This window comes from Acomys russatus, chromosome 30, assembly GCF_903995435.1.
Source record: "Acomys russatus chromosome 30, mAcoRus1.1, whole genome shotgun sequence".
Classification (NCBI taxonomy): Eukaryota; Metazoa; Chordata; class Mammalia; order Rodentia; family Muridae; genus Acomys; species Acomys russatus.
In genome coordinates this window covers 26,030,601-26,045,899 of record NC_067166.1, presented here as the reverse complement: position 1 = coordinate 26,045,899, position 15,299 = coordinate 26,030,601, and positions in this window count along the sequence as shown.

Genomic DNA, 15,299 nt, shown 5'->3' with positions numbered 1-15,299 from the left:
TGTGAAAAGTCCTATAATTCCCCAAACAGCCCCACCAACTTAGGACCCAGTGTTCAAATGTTCCTCCTAGTGCAAGAAATCTCATATGCAAATCACCACAGTCATGCTATGCCTAAAGAAAATAATTTAACTACAACACTTTGCCTTCTCTTCTGTATAATGTTTCCTTCACCTTAGAGAAGGTGATATATGAATGATTCTTTGCTGAAAACTTGGCCACAACAATAGTTACTTATTTTATTTTTGGTAGTTTTATCAGTGATGAATATCCATCCACTAGAAAAAGAAGTTTCTCTGAACAAAAGAAGACAGTAGTAGTAATATTCTGACAAAAACACAGTTGTTCTGAAGACAATGACAGGCATATCCTATCTACTTAATAAAACAATTGAAGTATGTCCCCCTAAGTTCTATCATTCCCTAGCCAAGTTTTCTGCTGTAGATTGCAGTATAAATATGAATTCCTTACTGTATAGTAAGACTTTAATACAGTTAGAAAGTAGTTGGCTGGACCAATAACATTCATGCCACCATTAAACCCATAGGTACATCTTGCCTGGTTTGCTGATAAGTAACCATTAGCAACAAATCTTCAACACTCTACACAGAATCTTCCCATACTAGAAATTCACCTCAGTCCCAATTTGATTTCTCCACAATCAGAGCATGCAATGTCTTCAACAATAAGATCTCAAACAGCTAATTTTCACATGCAACTGATAGATGGACCAATATGGTCCACTATATGTCCATATTGTATATGGACATTAATACATAATATATAAGGGCAGTAATATATACAAAGCACTCAATGTTTTATTTGTATCATGGTTTCTGGTCATCTTCTCATACCTATGCAAGACAGCTTCTTTTAATTCTTTAACTGCTGTTTTACTCTTCCAGTTTCTTTTGAAATATGTAAGGTACTCAGCAGTTACTATTTCATCTGTGTTATGAACCTTTTTGTATGGTAACAGAATGTGAAAAGAACTTCTGAAGTTCCACTTAACGTCATCCGTTTGAGGCAGGGAAGAATTGGTCCTGAGACTTAGCAGCTATGGGGACACTTTTTAAAAAGTTATCAAGGTCCAATACAGACTTAGCTTTCTATTTTATACAGCTATCCTCATGAACCATGAGTTATCTGAGCTATCCATTAGTTCCAGCTGGTGGATTAAAGCCTTTGGGACAGGCAAATAATCTCTACCTTTACAGGTTCCCACATTCTTCAACCACACAAGACACTTTACACTCTTGACTGTCAGGCTAAACTGAATAATGTCATATGTAGGATGTGTCTCAGCAACTCTTCTACCCCTGCCACACTTTTACACAAGGAGGCACCTCTATGGGAGGATAATTGTTCACCCATAGGATAAGCTTAGTTTTCTTTGAACTGGAACCATTGATCTCCATATCTACCTACTGTTTCCCAGTGTTTCGTGTGTTTTGTGGAGTTGCAATGAATTAAAACATACTAGCCTCCGAAATCCACCCATGCCCAGGCATTCTGCACATGAGTAAAGGAACTGCAAATCTGCAGGCCAAGATGAGATGTCAGGTGTTCTGCAGGCAGCGTTGGCTTGCCCGTTCAGGAAGCAGCTGAGGTAGGTTCTATCCTAATGACATCTCCTTCGACAGCTATGATCTCCTCATTTACAAAGATCCATCAGGCACCTTAATAAAACCACAAAAATTCCACACCAGTCCTGAAGTCCCTGCTATAGTGAACTTTTCCTCAACTTTCCTGTGAAAACAATTGTAGCACGTACATTGAACTGGGTTTCAATTCTCTCTTCTCTTATCCTCAGTTCTTTTTTAACATAAATTCTACATAATGTTTTCATCTGCATGCTCATCACCCTGCCCTTCATGTAAACTACTTTGAGAGCTTACAATATATTTTATGTTCCATCAGCAATTTGGCCATATCCTTGTTCTTCCTCAGCAGCTCACATTCCTCAGGAAGGTATGCCACTCCGGAGAGAAAGATGATTTCACCAGGATTATCTTCACAGACCATTTTACCCTGGCTTCCCCTCTAGGCAGACAGCTTAGTTTCAGTTGTGTGTTTCTTCCTCCATAGGAGTAACCATGCAACTGTTGCCACAGCATAAAGGTGTGCCATTCTGTACTACATGGGAAAGAGATACTTGGCTTGGCCCTTTGAATATTCCTATCTCAAATAGCTCAACTACAGTGGCTTGATCTCCCATTCCTAGCTAAGGCCATGCAACTGATCCTCCTAAATTCATCTTTTGTTCTGTTTTGTGAACATTCTCAGGGAGACACAAGTTCAGCCCATCCACTCTAGATAGGATACCAACAGTAGAACAAAGCAATGATTCCATTCAAGTACAGCTTGGTGAAGCAATGAGCTTAATGGGACTATTTATAGGAGCACAGTTGATCTGTCACCAGAAAGTCCCACCCAGCATAGCAATGGCCTCATAAAAGCTTAAACTCTGTTGTCTGTCAACCTATTTCTTATATTCTCTGGCACACCCCAATACCACATGCAGTTATGGGTAGGAGAGAATGGGTGGCTGGAATCTCGGGTAATGGTCTAGTGACTCTCCCATTTGTTTCTGTGAGAGAACCTTAATAGTCTTGTTAGCATTATCATCAACCTAGGTATTGCTCTGTGGTTTCACTTGTCCCATTGCCATGGTTACTAGATCAGAGTATTTTGTAGGTCACCATGGCAATCTCTGCTACATGCTGATATCAGTCATATTAGGCCTGTAGGAAACCATTTCACTATTACACCCATTGTAAGAGTCAGACACCATATGCTGTGTTGGAAGACCCAGAAATGTATACACATGACATCTAACTTAAAGTTAGTTGTTTTCCGTTAGAAAAATAATGGAGAGAAAAACTTTGTCTTCTGCCAAGGTAGAGAAAGAGTGCTTTTACAGTAATAAAATTTTAAGTTCATATTTCAATGAAAGTGTAGATGTATAAGGATAAATGTAAAAAATATTTTTAACTCAAAATCTATTGGCAGGAAGTCACCGGAAGCAAGGAGGGTCAAAATGTACTGCCTCAAAGTATAAGACATAATTCAGTTAAACTGCAGGTGGGACCATGCTCTAAAGCACATAGGGGAAAAAATAAAAAAATTTAAATGGTTTGAGCATGTTCTTTCATTTCCAAATACAAACAACAGCAAATTCCTACTTGCGGAGAATAAAGCCAGGCAGTGAGACAATTACAACGAGTATGGAGCAGTGCATTGGTTTGAGGCAGATAAATAACACTGTAAATGCTCTTGTGTTTAGCTGGAGCAGTATGAACTCAGACATGAAAAAGAAAAGATGACTAAGATGCTCAGACTCAGCAGTGATACAGTGACACTTTGTTTTGCTCTGGTACAGACACTTTCTCACCCACAGTCCTACTTGAGATATTTATTGCCAAAATAGCCACAAATATCTCGTTTCTATCATTTTTACCTTTAATCTTCCCTATCTTGGCATGAATAAAGTGTATATTCACCACAGCTTTTTTTTCTTAGAGTAACCTTGGTCAATAATGGTATATCAAACTTCTGATAGAGTTTTGCTAATCTTCTGTTCTTGAGAACCATTTCTATCCCCGTTGCCAGGGGCACAACACAGATTTTATCATTGATACAGTGGTTTAACCTCACTGAAGAGAAAATCAAGACATAATTATGTACAGAAAAAGCAACTGACTTTGTCCTAGTACAAGCAGCAGCACTGCCAAAGCTACAGGACAACTCCATGTCGCTGCCCGCAACAACCTGAACAGTTCTTACAGACATGTCTGCCCAGGTGAGGGCCAAGATTCTTGCCTGTGGCGTAGGAAAAAAAAATCAGGGTGAATCATTATGAAACAAATCTCGAGTTTATTAAGAAATGTTTTAAATGTAGAATTAAGAACAGCATTAATAGAAAGACACTCAAAGAAGGACTTGTATATACCCAAATATGATCCTGGGATTCTCATAGAGCCATGCTAGGTGTGTTGAGAATGCATTGTATAACGTTTGGTGGCTTCTGAAGTCACATCCCAGGGGATCGCTAAGGGGATTTGTTTTTTTCTGTTAGATTTGTTTCTTCTCTTACAGTAAATGTGCTGTTTCCATAGGTTACAAGAGTCAACAGCATAAGGGCCACTGGAGATGAAAGACTTACATTTTTACTATAAACAAACTTTGTAGTCTTTTTTTTTTTTTTTTTTTTTTTTTTTTTTTTTTTTTTTTTTTTTTTTAGATGATATGCCTTTTATTTTTATTTTTTTTTTTTTTAGGCGGGGGGTAAAGCAATCTTTTATTTAGCTTAAAAACATTAAGTAAAACTTTTTTTTTTTTTTTTTTTTAATTTATTCTGTTACATCTCAATGTTTATCCCATCCCTTGTATCCTCCCATTCCTCCCCCCCCCATTTTCCCATTATTCCCCTCCCCTATGACTGTTCCTGAGGGGGATTACGTCCCCCTATATATTCTCATAGGGTATCAAGTCTCTTCTTGGCTACTTGCTGTCCTTCCTCTGAGTGCCACCAGGTCTCCCCCTCCAGGGGACATGGTCAAATGTGAGGCACTAGAGTATGTGAGAAAGTCGTATCACACTCTCCACTCAACTGTGGAGAATATTCTGACCATTGGCTAGATCTGGGAAGGGGTTTAAAGTTTACCTCCTGTATTGTCCTTGGCTGGTGCCTTAGTTTGAGCGGGACCCCTGGGCCCAAATCTGCCTATCATATTGTTCTACTTGTAGATTTCTAGGACCCTCTGGATCCTTTTATTTGCTGTTCTCCCATGCGTCTCTCATTTAGAGTCCCAATAGGATGCCTTCCCCTCTGTCCCAGTTTCCTGGTAAGTGAAGGCTTTCGTGGGACATGCCCCTTGGGCTAGTATGCAGATATAAGTGAGTATATACCATTTGATTCTTTCTGCTTCTGGGTTAACTCACTCATTATGATCATTTCTAGCTCAATCCATTTATCCACAAATTTCGGGAATTCCTTGTTTTTAATAGCTGAGTAGTATTCCATAGTGTATATGTACCACAGTTTCTTATCCACTCTTCTACTGAGGGACACTTAGGCTGTTTCCATGTTCTGGCTATTATGAATAAGGCTGCTATGAACATGGTTGAGCAAATTTTCTTGTTGTGTGCTGGAGCATCTTCTGGGTATATTCCAAGGAGTGGAATAGCTGGGTCTTGAGGAAGCCCTATTCCCATTTTTCTGAGATAGCACCAGATAGATTTCCAAAGTGGCTGTACTAGTTTGCATTCCCACCAGCAATGAAGGAGTGTTCCTCTCTCCCCACATCCTCGCCAGCATGTGGTGTCGCTTGAATTTTTGATCTTAGCCATTCTGATGGGTGTAAGATGGAATCTCAGAGTTGTTTTGATTTGCATTTCCCTGATGACTAAGGAGGTTGAGCATTTCTTTAAGTGTTTCTCAGCCATTTGATACTCCTCTGTTGAGAATTCTCTGTTTAGTTCCAAGCCCCATTTCTCAATTGGGTTATTCGGTTTGGTGGTGTTTAATTTCTTGAGTTCTTTATATATTTTGGATATTAGACCTTTGTCAGATGTAGGGTTGGTGAAGATTTTTTCCCAGTCTGTAGGCTGTCGCTTTGTTCTCTTGACAGTGTCTCCTGCCTTACAGAAGCTTCTCAGCCTCATGAGGTCCCATTTATTAATGGTTGACATTAAGGCCTGGGCCGTTGGTGTTCTGTTCAGGAAGTTGTCTCCTGTGCCAATATGTTCCAGGCTCTTTCCCACTTTTTCTTCTAAGTGAGTTAGTGTCTCTGGTTTTATGTTGAGGTCTTTAATCCACTTGGATTTGAGTTTTGTGCAAGGTGACAAATATGGGTCCAGTTTCATTTTTTACACATAGACCTCCAGTTAGACCAGCACCATTTGTTGAAGATGCTATCCTTTTTCCATTGAATGGATTTGGCTTCTTTGTCAAAAATCAAGTGACCATATGTGTGTGGATTCATATCTGGGTCTTCGATTCGATTCCACTGATCAACCAGCCTGTTGCTGTGCCAGTACCATGCTGTTTTAAGTACTATTGCTTTATAGTACAGTTTGAGATCAGGTATGGAGATTCCTCCGGAGCATCTTTTATTGTACAAGATTGTTTTAGCTATTCTGGGTTTTTTGTTTTTCCATATGAAGTTCAGAATTGAACTTTCAATGTCTTTAAAAAATTGTGTAGTTATTTTGATAGGGATTGCATTGAATCTGTAGATTGCTTTTGGTAGGATGGCCATTTTTACTATGTTAATTCTCCCGATCCATGAGCAAGGAAGATCACGCCATCTTCTCAGGTCATCTTCAATCTCTTCTTCAGAGTTTTGAAATTTTTTTCATACAAGTCCTTCACTGCTTAGTTAGGGTAACTCCTAGATATTTTATATTGCTTGTGGCTAATGTGAAGGGTGTGGTTTTCCTAATTTCTTCCTCTGCAAGCTTGTCATTTGTGATAGGAAGGCTACAGACTTTTTGAGTTAATTTTGTATCCAGCCAATTTGCTGAAGGTGTTTATCAGCTTTAGGAGTTCTCTGGTGGAGTTTTGAGGATCACTTATGTACACTATCATATCATCTGCAAAGAGGGATAATTTGACTCCTCCTTTCCCATTTGGATCCCCTTGATCTCCTTTTGTTGTCTTATTGCTCTGGCTAGAACTTCGAGTACTATATTGAAGAGATATGGAGAGAGTGGGCAGCCTTGCCTTGTTCCCGATTTGAGAGGAATTTCCTTGAGTATCTCACCATTTACTTTGATTTTGGCTATTGGCTTGCTGTATATAGCCTTTATTATGTTGAGGAAAGTGCCTTGTATCCCCGATCTCTCTAAAACTTTAAACATGAATGGGTGTTGAATTTTATCAAATGCTTTCTCTGCATTCAAGGAGATAATCATGTGGTTTTTTATTTTCAGTTTGTTTATATGATGGATTACATTGATGGATTTCCGTATATTAAACCATCCCTGCATGCCTGGAATGAAGCCTACTTGGTCATGATGAATGATATCTTTGATGTGCTCCTGTATTCGTTTTGCAAGTATTTTATTTAGTATTTTTGCATCTATGTTCATAAGAGAAATTGGTCTGAAATTCTCTTTCTTTGTTGAGTCTTTGTGAGGTTTAGGTATCAATGAGACTATGGCCTCATAGAATGAATTTGGTAATTTTCCATCCATTTCTATCTTTTGGAGTAGCTTGAAGAGTATCGGTATTAGCTCGCCCTTAAAGGTCTGGTAGAATTCTGCACTGAAACCATCTGGCCCTGTGCTTTTTTTGGTTGGGAGACCATCGATGATTGCTTCTATTTCTGTCGGGGAAATGGGACTATTTAACTTGTTTATCTGTTCTTCACTCAACTTTGGCAAGTGAACTTGATCAAGAAATCGTCCATTTCCCTTAGATTTTCAAATTTTGTGGCGTATATGCCTTCAAAGTAGGATCTTATGATTCTTTGAATTTCTTCAGTGTCTGTTGTTATGTCTCCCTTTTCATTTCTGATTTTGTTGATTTCAATACTGTCTCTCTGCCTTTTAGTTAGTTTGGCTAATGGTCTGTCTATCTTGTTGATTTTCTCAAAGAACCAGCTTTTGGTTTTGTTGATTCTTTGGACTGTTTTCTTAGTTTCTAATTTGTTAATTTCAGCCCTGAGTTTGATAATTTCCAGGCGTCTACTCCTCTTGGGTGTTTCTGCTTCTTTTTTTTCTAGGGCTTCCAGTTGTGTTGTTAAGATGCTTATGTGCGATGTTTCCAATTTCTTTTTAAAGGCACTTAGTGCTATGAATTTTCCTCTTAGCACTGCTTTCAATGTATCCCACAAATTTGGGTATGTTGTTTCTTCATTTTCATTGAATTTCAGAAACTCCTTGATTTCTTTCTTTATTTCTTCCCTGACCCAGGTGTCATTTAGCAGAGAGTTGTTTAGTTTCCACAAACGTGTAGGCTTTTTGTTATTTCTGTTGTTGTTGAATTGCAGCCTAAGAGCATGGTGATCTGATAGGATACAAGGTATTATTTCAATCCTCTTGTATCTGTTGAGGCTTGCTTTGTGACCTACGATGTGATCAATTTTGGAGAAGGTTCCATGGGGTGCAGAGAAGAAGGTGTATTCTTTCTTGTTTGGGTGAAAGGTTCTATAGATATCTGTTAGATCCATTTGACCCATGGCATTGGTTAATGATGTTATTTCTCGGCTTAGTTTCTGTTTCAATGACTTATCCTTCAGTGAGAGTGGGGTGTTGAAGTCTCCCACTATTATTGTGTGGGGATCGATGTGTGGTTTAAGCTTTTTTAGGAGATCTTTTACATATGTGGGTGCCCTTGTATTGGGAGCATAGATGTTCAGAATTGTGATGTCATCTTGGTTGACTTTACCTTTGATGAGTATGAAGTGTCCTTCCTCATCCCTTTTGATTAATTTTGGTTGAAAGTCTATTTTGTTCGATACTAAAATGGCTACACCTGCTTGCTTCTTGTGACCATTTGCTTGGAATATTTTTTTCCAACCTTTTACCCTGAGGTAATGCCTTTCATTATGGGTGAGATGTGTTTCTTGGATGCAGAAGAATGTTGGGTCTTGTTTATGTACCCATTCGGTTAGTCTGTGTCTTTTTATTGGAGAATTGAGGCCATTGATGTTGAGAGATATTAATGACCAGTGACTGTTAAGAGTCTTAATTTTGATGTTGTTTCCAGTCGAGCGTTTGTGTAGTTGTGTTTTTGCCATGGGATAGTTATCTATTTCCTGGGTAGTTTTGGTTGTAGCTTGACCCTTTGGGATGGAGTTTTCCTTCTAGTACCTTCTGTAAAGCTGGGTTTGTGGATAGGTACTGTTTGAATTTGTTTTTGTCATGGAATATTTTGTTTTCTCCATCAATGGTTATTGATAATTTTGCTGGGTAAAGTAGTCTGGCCTGGCATCTGTGTTCTCTTAGGGTTTGCAGGATCTCTGTCCAGGACCTTCTGGCTTTTATGGTCTCTGCTGAGAAGTCAGGTGTAATTCTGATAGGTTTACCATTAAATGTTATTTGGCCCTTTTCCCTTGCAGCTTTTAATATTTTTTCTTTGTTCTGCATGTTTTGTGTTTTGATTATTATGTGGCGGGCAGTTTTTCTTTTCTGGTCAATTCTATTTGGTGTTCTGTAGGCCTCTTGTATGTTTATAGGCATCTCTTTCTTTAGATTGGGGAAATTTTCTTCTATGATTTTGTTGAGAATAGTTTCTGGGCCCTGGAGTCTGATGTCTTCTCTTTCTTCAATGCCTATTATCCGCAAATTTCTTCTTTTCATGGTGTCCTTAATTTCTTGGATGTTTTGTGTCAGGAGTTTTCCAGATTTGGCATTTTCTTTAATGGTTGATTCAATATCTGTGATTGTATCTTCTAGCCCTGAGATTCGTTCTTCCATCTCTTGGATTCTGTTAGAAAAGCTCACCTCTGTGTTGCTCGCCTTCTTCTCTGAGGTCTCACGTTCTCGTTTTTCTTCTGTCTGTGTGTTTATCATTGAATCCATTTTCATTTTCAGATCTTGAACTGATTTTTTGATTTCTTTCATCTGATTTTTTGTATATTCCTGAGTTTCTTCCATTGCCTCTTTATAGGTCTTCAGAGCTTGAACCGTTTTAGTTATTTCTTTCATCTGGTTGTTTGCATTTTCCTGCAATTTTTCCAGTTCCACTCTATGTGCTTCTTTTATGTCTCTCACCTGTTTGTCTGCGTCTTCCTGCATTTGATTACGAATTTTATTTGTTTCCTCCATTATCATCCTCATTACTAAGGATTTGAGGTCATTTTCTTGTATTTCCGTTGTATTTGAGTTCTCTGGGTGGTTTTCTTTGGGATAGCTGGAAACTGGAGACGCCATGTTGTTTTGGGGTTTTTTTGCGTATGCTTTTTCGTTGTCCTTTAGACATCTTGCCGTCTTTGTTTTGTTGGGTAGCTTCCAGAGTTGAATGGAGGGTGTCTGATGATAGATTCACTTGTTTTCTTACGATTTCCCTAGGCTGCGAGCTCAAAGCTTCACTGGTGTGGATGTTAGGATGTTAGCCCTGTTGTTCTGGTCTCTCACAGCCAGTGATCCTCAGTCCCTCTCTGCTGTGGATCCTGCAATTGTTCTGGGTCTCTGAATGAGCGTTGGGTCAGGCCAAGGTATCCACAGCCTTCTGTGTTCCCTGCCAAGTCCAGCCAGGAGCACTGGGACCGAACCACGGGCAGAACTCAGCTAGATTCTCAGGGCCAGAACCGTCTGCCAAGCTCAGCTAGGGATTTTGGGCCCAAAATGCACACAGGGCCCAGCCAGAATTTTTGGGCTGGGACTACGCACCAAGCTCCACTAGGGCCTTTTGGCCCAAAGTGCGTGCTGTGGTCAGTTATTGACTCAGGGCCCGAACTGACCACCAATCTCAGCCAGGAATTCTGGATTCAAACTGTACACTGTGTCCAACCAGAGTCTTAGAGCTGGTGGAACCGAGAGCTCTGTCCAGCCTGTGCCACAGCAGGAGAACTGCGGCTGCTCTGAGTTAGCGCCAGTGGTGGAACAAGTGCTCCTCCGGGACTGTGTCCCCGCAGGGGAGCTGCCGCTGAGCTGAGGTGGTGCCTAGGATGGAACCGAGCACGTCACCAAGCCTGCGCCACAGCAGGAGAACTGCGGCTGCTCTGAGTTAGCGCCAGTGGTGGGACAAGTGCTCCTCCGGGACTGTGTCCCCGCAGGGGAGCTGCCGCTGAGCTGAGGTGGTGCCTAGGATGGAACCGAGCACGTCACCAAGCCTGCGCCACAGCAGGAGAACTGTGGCTGCTCTGAGTTAGCGCCAGTGGTGGAACAAGTGCTCCGCCCGGACTGTGTCCCCGCAGGGGAGCTGCCGCTGAGCTGAGGTGGTGCCTAGGATGGAACCGAGCACGTCACCAAGCCTGCGCCACAGCAGGAGAACTGCGGCTGCTCTGAGTTAGCGCCTGTGGTGAAACCAAGTGCTCCGCCCAGACTGTGTCACCGCAGGGGAGCTGCCGCTGAGCTGAGGTAGTGCCTAGTGTGGAGCAGCGTGCTCAACTAAGCCTGCGCCACAGCAGGGGAGCTATGGCCACGCTGAGTTAGTGCCTCAGGCAGAATTGTTTGCTGGGCCGGGCCAATACCCGGGACTCTGGGGCCGAACTGTCCGCTGAGTCCAATCTGGGTCCAAAGGCTCCACGCGACCCAAATCCTGCCCCGAGTCCCCTCTCCCGCAGCAATTCCCACCAGCCACCACACCAATCGCCTCCACCGGAAGGCTATGAGCTGCAAACCTCAGCCGCCGCTGCTGGTGCCGCTGGTGCTGCCGCCTCTACCGCTGCCGCTCCGATCAGAGAAAAACCACGCTCCTCCCGTGTGCAGGGGCACGCAGGTCCTCCGCACCCTGGTCTCTCCGAACCGTGGAGCACTCCCGCTGCCGTGATGTTCGGACCTCGGTGTTCCTGGCTCAGAAATCTGTGCAATTCCCTGAATTGTTCACTGGAGCCTCCAAACGCGGTCCACACTGCTCGCCGCCATCTTGGATCCTCCAAACTTTGTAGTCTTATACACAAGATTCCCAGAAAATGGCAGGCTCATGGGTAGAAAAGGAGGAAGGCCAAATGCATGTTGGCCTTAGGGATTATTAATGGCTATTTTAGTATTTGTGTTTGAAAGAGATCTATATAAGAAGAATCTTGTTTCTATGCAGGCAATCTTCACAGGGAAAATGTGTTAATAATGCCAGAATTCTTGGTTCCTGAAAAAAATTTATTATTAAATGTTTTTTATTTTTACATATACCTTTATATTATTACACATATATACAATAAACTACCTACAGCAAGAAGAAGCACGAAACAATCAGGAATTATATAAATGCTACATTTTTAGTGTTTTGGCTATTTGTATTTGGCAGCCTTGAAGGAAAAATCTTTCCTAGTTCAGCGAGTCTAAAATTCTGAATATAAATCAGTATTTATCATATCTTAAAACATCTATCTAGACCTAAAAACATCTTAACCCCTAAACAACTAAGCTTAATTGTAAAACTAAACTATCTGGTCTTCAACCCCATCAGAGACTTGAGAAGGAATAAAATGTTTTCATTACTTTAAAGATTCATTGACTATGAGACAGGTTAACTCCTGGCAATACCCAGCCTACCTCAAAGACATGATGAGCATCAAAGAACCTCCTTATGGTGATGGCTTCAAATGTGACAAACAAGCCACTGGGCAAAATGTTCTCATGTCTACCACAGACAGAATTCTGCCTAAAAAAAGGACAAGCTTGGATTCAGGCAGAGTTGACAGCCAAACTCTGTCAAGACAGGGTAAGCAAATCTTCAGTAGTTCCTGCCACATAAATATGTCTGTGAGATATATTGGGCCAGAAGGATGAAGATGATGCTCCAACATTGTAGAGAGTTTTGGGTGACTAGTCAGGTAGTAAACTGTCTCCGTCACCTTCTCATCTAGAATTCTGGATTCTTGACTAAGACTTCAAGTAGACTTTAGAGTAAGTGGTTTCTAATCATCCTCACATTTCTTAAATTTTCCCAGTCCTACAGTGCCTCACCAGGAACTTTAACACCCACCCAAAAGGCTTCACCCTACCTCCACCCCATTATCAGAGTGACCCATTTCAGTTACTTACTGTGTATCCCCCACAGTGCACTGCCTGAGGGAGGTGGACACACTTCCTAGTTCACAGTAGCCTTTGAGTCTACTGATGCGAACACCTTAGATATCTATGGCTGGTACAGTCTTTGGGCAACCATCTCTTCTGTGACTCAGTTTCTTCACCCGGAAAAAAAAGCTTCTTTTTGAGCCACGGATTTGGCAGTATCTCAAAATGTTTCAAAAAAAATCTATTATTAAAACTCATATATAAAATCAGTATGCTTCCATTTTTGTTGCTGTTTTGATTTCCTCTTCTCTTTACAAAATTATTTGAGAATTCCACGTATGAGTACACTGTATTTGCATCATCTTCATCCTCCTCCTCCACCTCCAGCTCGTCTCATAGTCATGATCTCCTCTTCGGTAACTAATATTGTCCTTGTTTTCTCTTCTTAATCATTATTTCCTTATTCCAAATAATACAAACTGTCTCCAGGTTAGCTAGATAGCTGTGCTAAGATGGATTTAAGGAGAGATATCTTTTTGTAAGGATGGCTTTCATAGGGGGGAGCTGAAATAAGAGGTCCGACAGCAAATTACAGAACAAAGGAAAATCCTTTAAAAAAAATAGATAAATCCTTTTATAGACAGGATATGAGGGTGTCTGAGCTTATTGGAGAGAGGAGTCTGGTCATAAAGGGGAGGAGTGTCTGCATTTGGAGAAGTCTGAGTTCAGCAGATTAGGGAACTACTCGAAAGATCTGATCCTCTCTGCAGGCTCAGCATCTGTGAACTATTATAAGCTGAGTCCCCAAATTTCAAGAGAGCTCAGAATCACTTTGCTTATTTATCAAAACATAGGTCCCTCAACCCAAGGTTCTGACAGAGTGATTCTCAAGTGGAGCCCAAGCACCTACAATTCTGATGAATTTCCAGAAGCCAATGTTGCTATTCCAGGGACAACAACAGCCTAAGAAATACTACAGTAAAAGGCCAGAATAGACTCCCGCACCCTACCTCACATGAAATCTTAAGACAGAAGCGATCAATGAGTCCAGACATTTCCACCTCCTCCTAATTCTTAGAAAATTACTACTGACTGGGCCTTTCAATCTTCACCTAAAAATTGGCAAAAACCCAAGATACTCTATAAGCAACTCTGGTACTCAGTTCTAAAGTCTGGCCCAAGAACTTAGGACCACAGAATTGACTATAAGACCAATTACATATGCTAATAATACTCTTCCCAAAATAATTACAAAAGAGACCCAAGTTTAATTTAAAATTCTATGAATTCTCTTGTTATCAGAAAGATGAATTATATAATAGGGAGACAGCCTTCAAATTATGTTCATTGCCTATTCATTTTTCAATTTTTTAAAAAATTCTTTTAAATTTGAGACAGGATTTCTATGTGTAGCTCTGCCTATCTTGGAGCTTACTCTTTAAATGCCTACTTTGGCCCTAGTACTATGACATATGATGGAGGAATGGTTATGCCAAGAGTTAGGATAGACCCTGGGGAAAACTCAGAACCCCTGTCTCAAGAACATTTTAGGCTACTATAAAAGAGCAACTATAAAAAACAAACAAACAAACAAACACATCAGCTTAAATATCAAGCTATCTAAATTACTTTAGTTTTTAACTCTGGTGATGATTCCTAGATACCAGTAGCAGCTTATTTTTGCTCTTGATAAAGTTTAGGCATCTACAGCTCTGAGACAATAATTGACTTGGCCATTGACGCTTGTCTGGCAAATACTTGAGCCAAGACACAACCCAGGCCTTAAGATCCCAAAGCGCTCACCTAGAGTCCCAATAGGATGATGTCCCCTCTGTCCAACATTCCTGGTAAGTGAAGACTTTCATTGGGACTAGGTGAGAGAAGCATGGGAGAATAGGGAAATAGAAGGACCCAGAGGGTCCTAGAAACCTACAAGAAGAACATTAAGTTGGGCAGATTGGGGCCCAGGGGTCCTGCTCAAACTATGGCACCAGCCAAGGACAATACATGCAGTAAACTTCAAACTCCTACCCAGATCTAGCCAATGGACAGGACATTCTCCACAGTTGAGTGGAGAGTGGGGTCTGACTTTCACACAAACTCTGAAAGCCCATATTTGACCACGTCTCCTTGATGGGGAGGCCTGATGGCACTCAGAGGAAGGATAGCAGGCTACAAAGAAGAGACTTGATACCCTATGAGCATATACAGAGGGAGGAGGTCCTCCTCAGTCACAGTCATAGGGGAGGGGAGTAAGGGGAAAATGGGAGGGAGGGAGGAATGGGAGGATACAAGGGATGGGATAACAATTGAGATGTAATATGAATAAATTAATAAAAAAAAAAACTAAAAAAAAACCTAAAGCACATGTTCTAAGCCCAGCTCTTCACTCCGTTTTCACACTGCTTGTGGTGTACAAGGTGCCACAAACCTGAAAATGGAGAGGACTACAACCCAGGAGTCTGTAAGCCTGAAGAAGAAACTGCCAATGATTTGGGGGCAGGGTAGAAGAAAGCTGCCTTAGCCAGACAGCAAAGAACAAAGCTGAAATGTTCCTCTCCAGGGTGCCTTCATTCTTTTTTTTAATTTTCTTTCTTTCTTTCTTTCTTTCTTTCTTTCTTTCTTTCTTTCTTTCTTTCTTTCTTTCTTTTCCTTTTTTGAGACAAAGTTT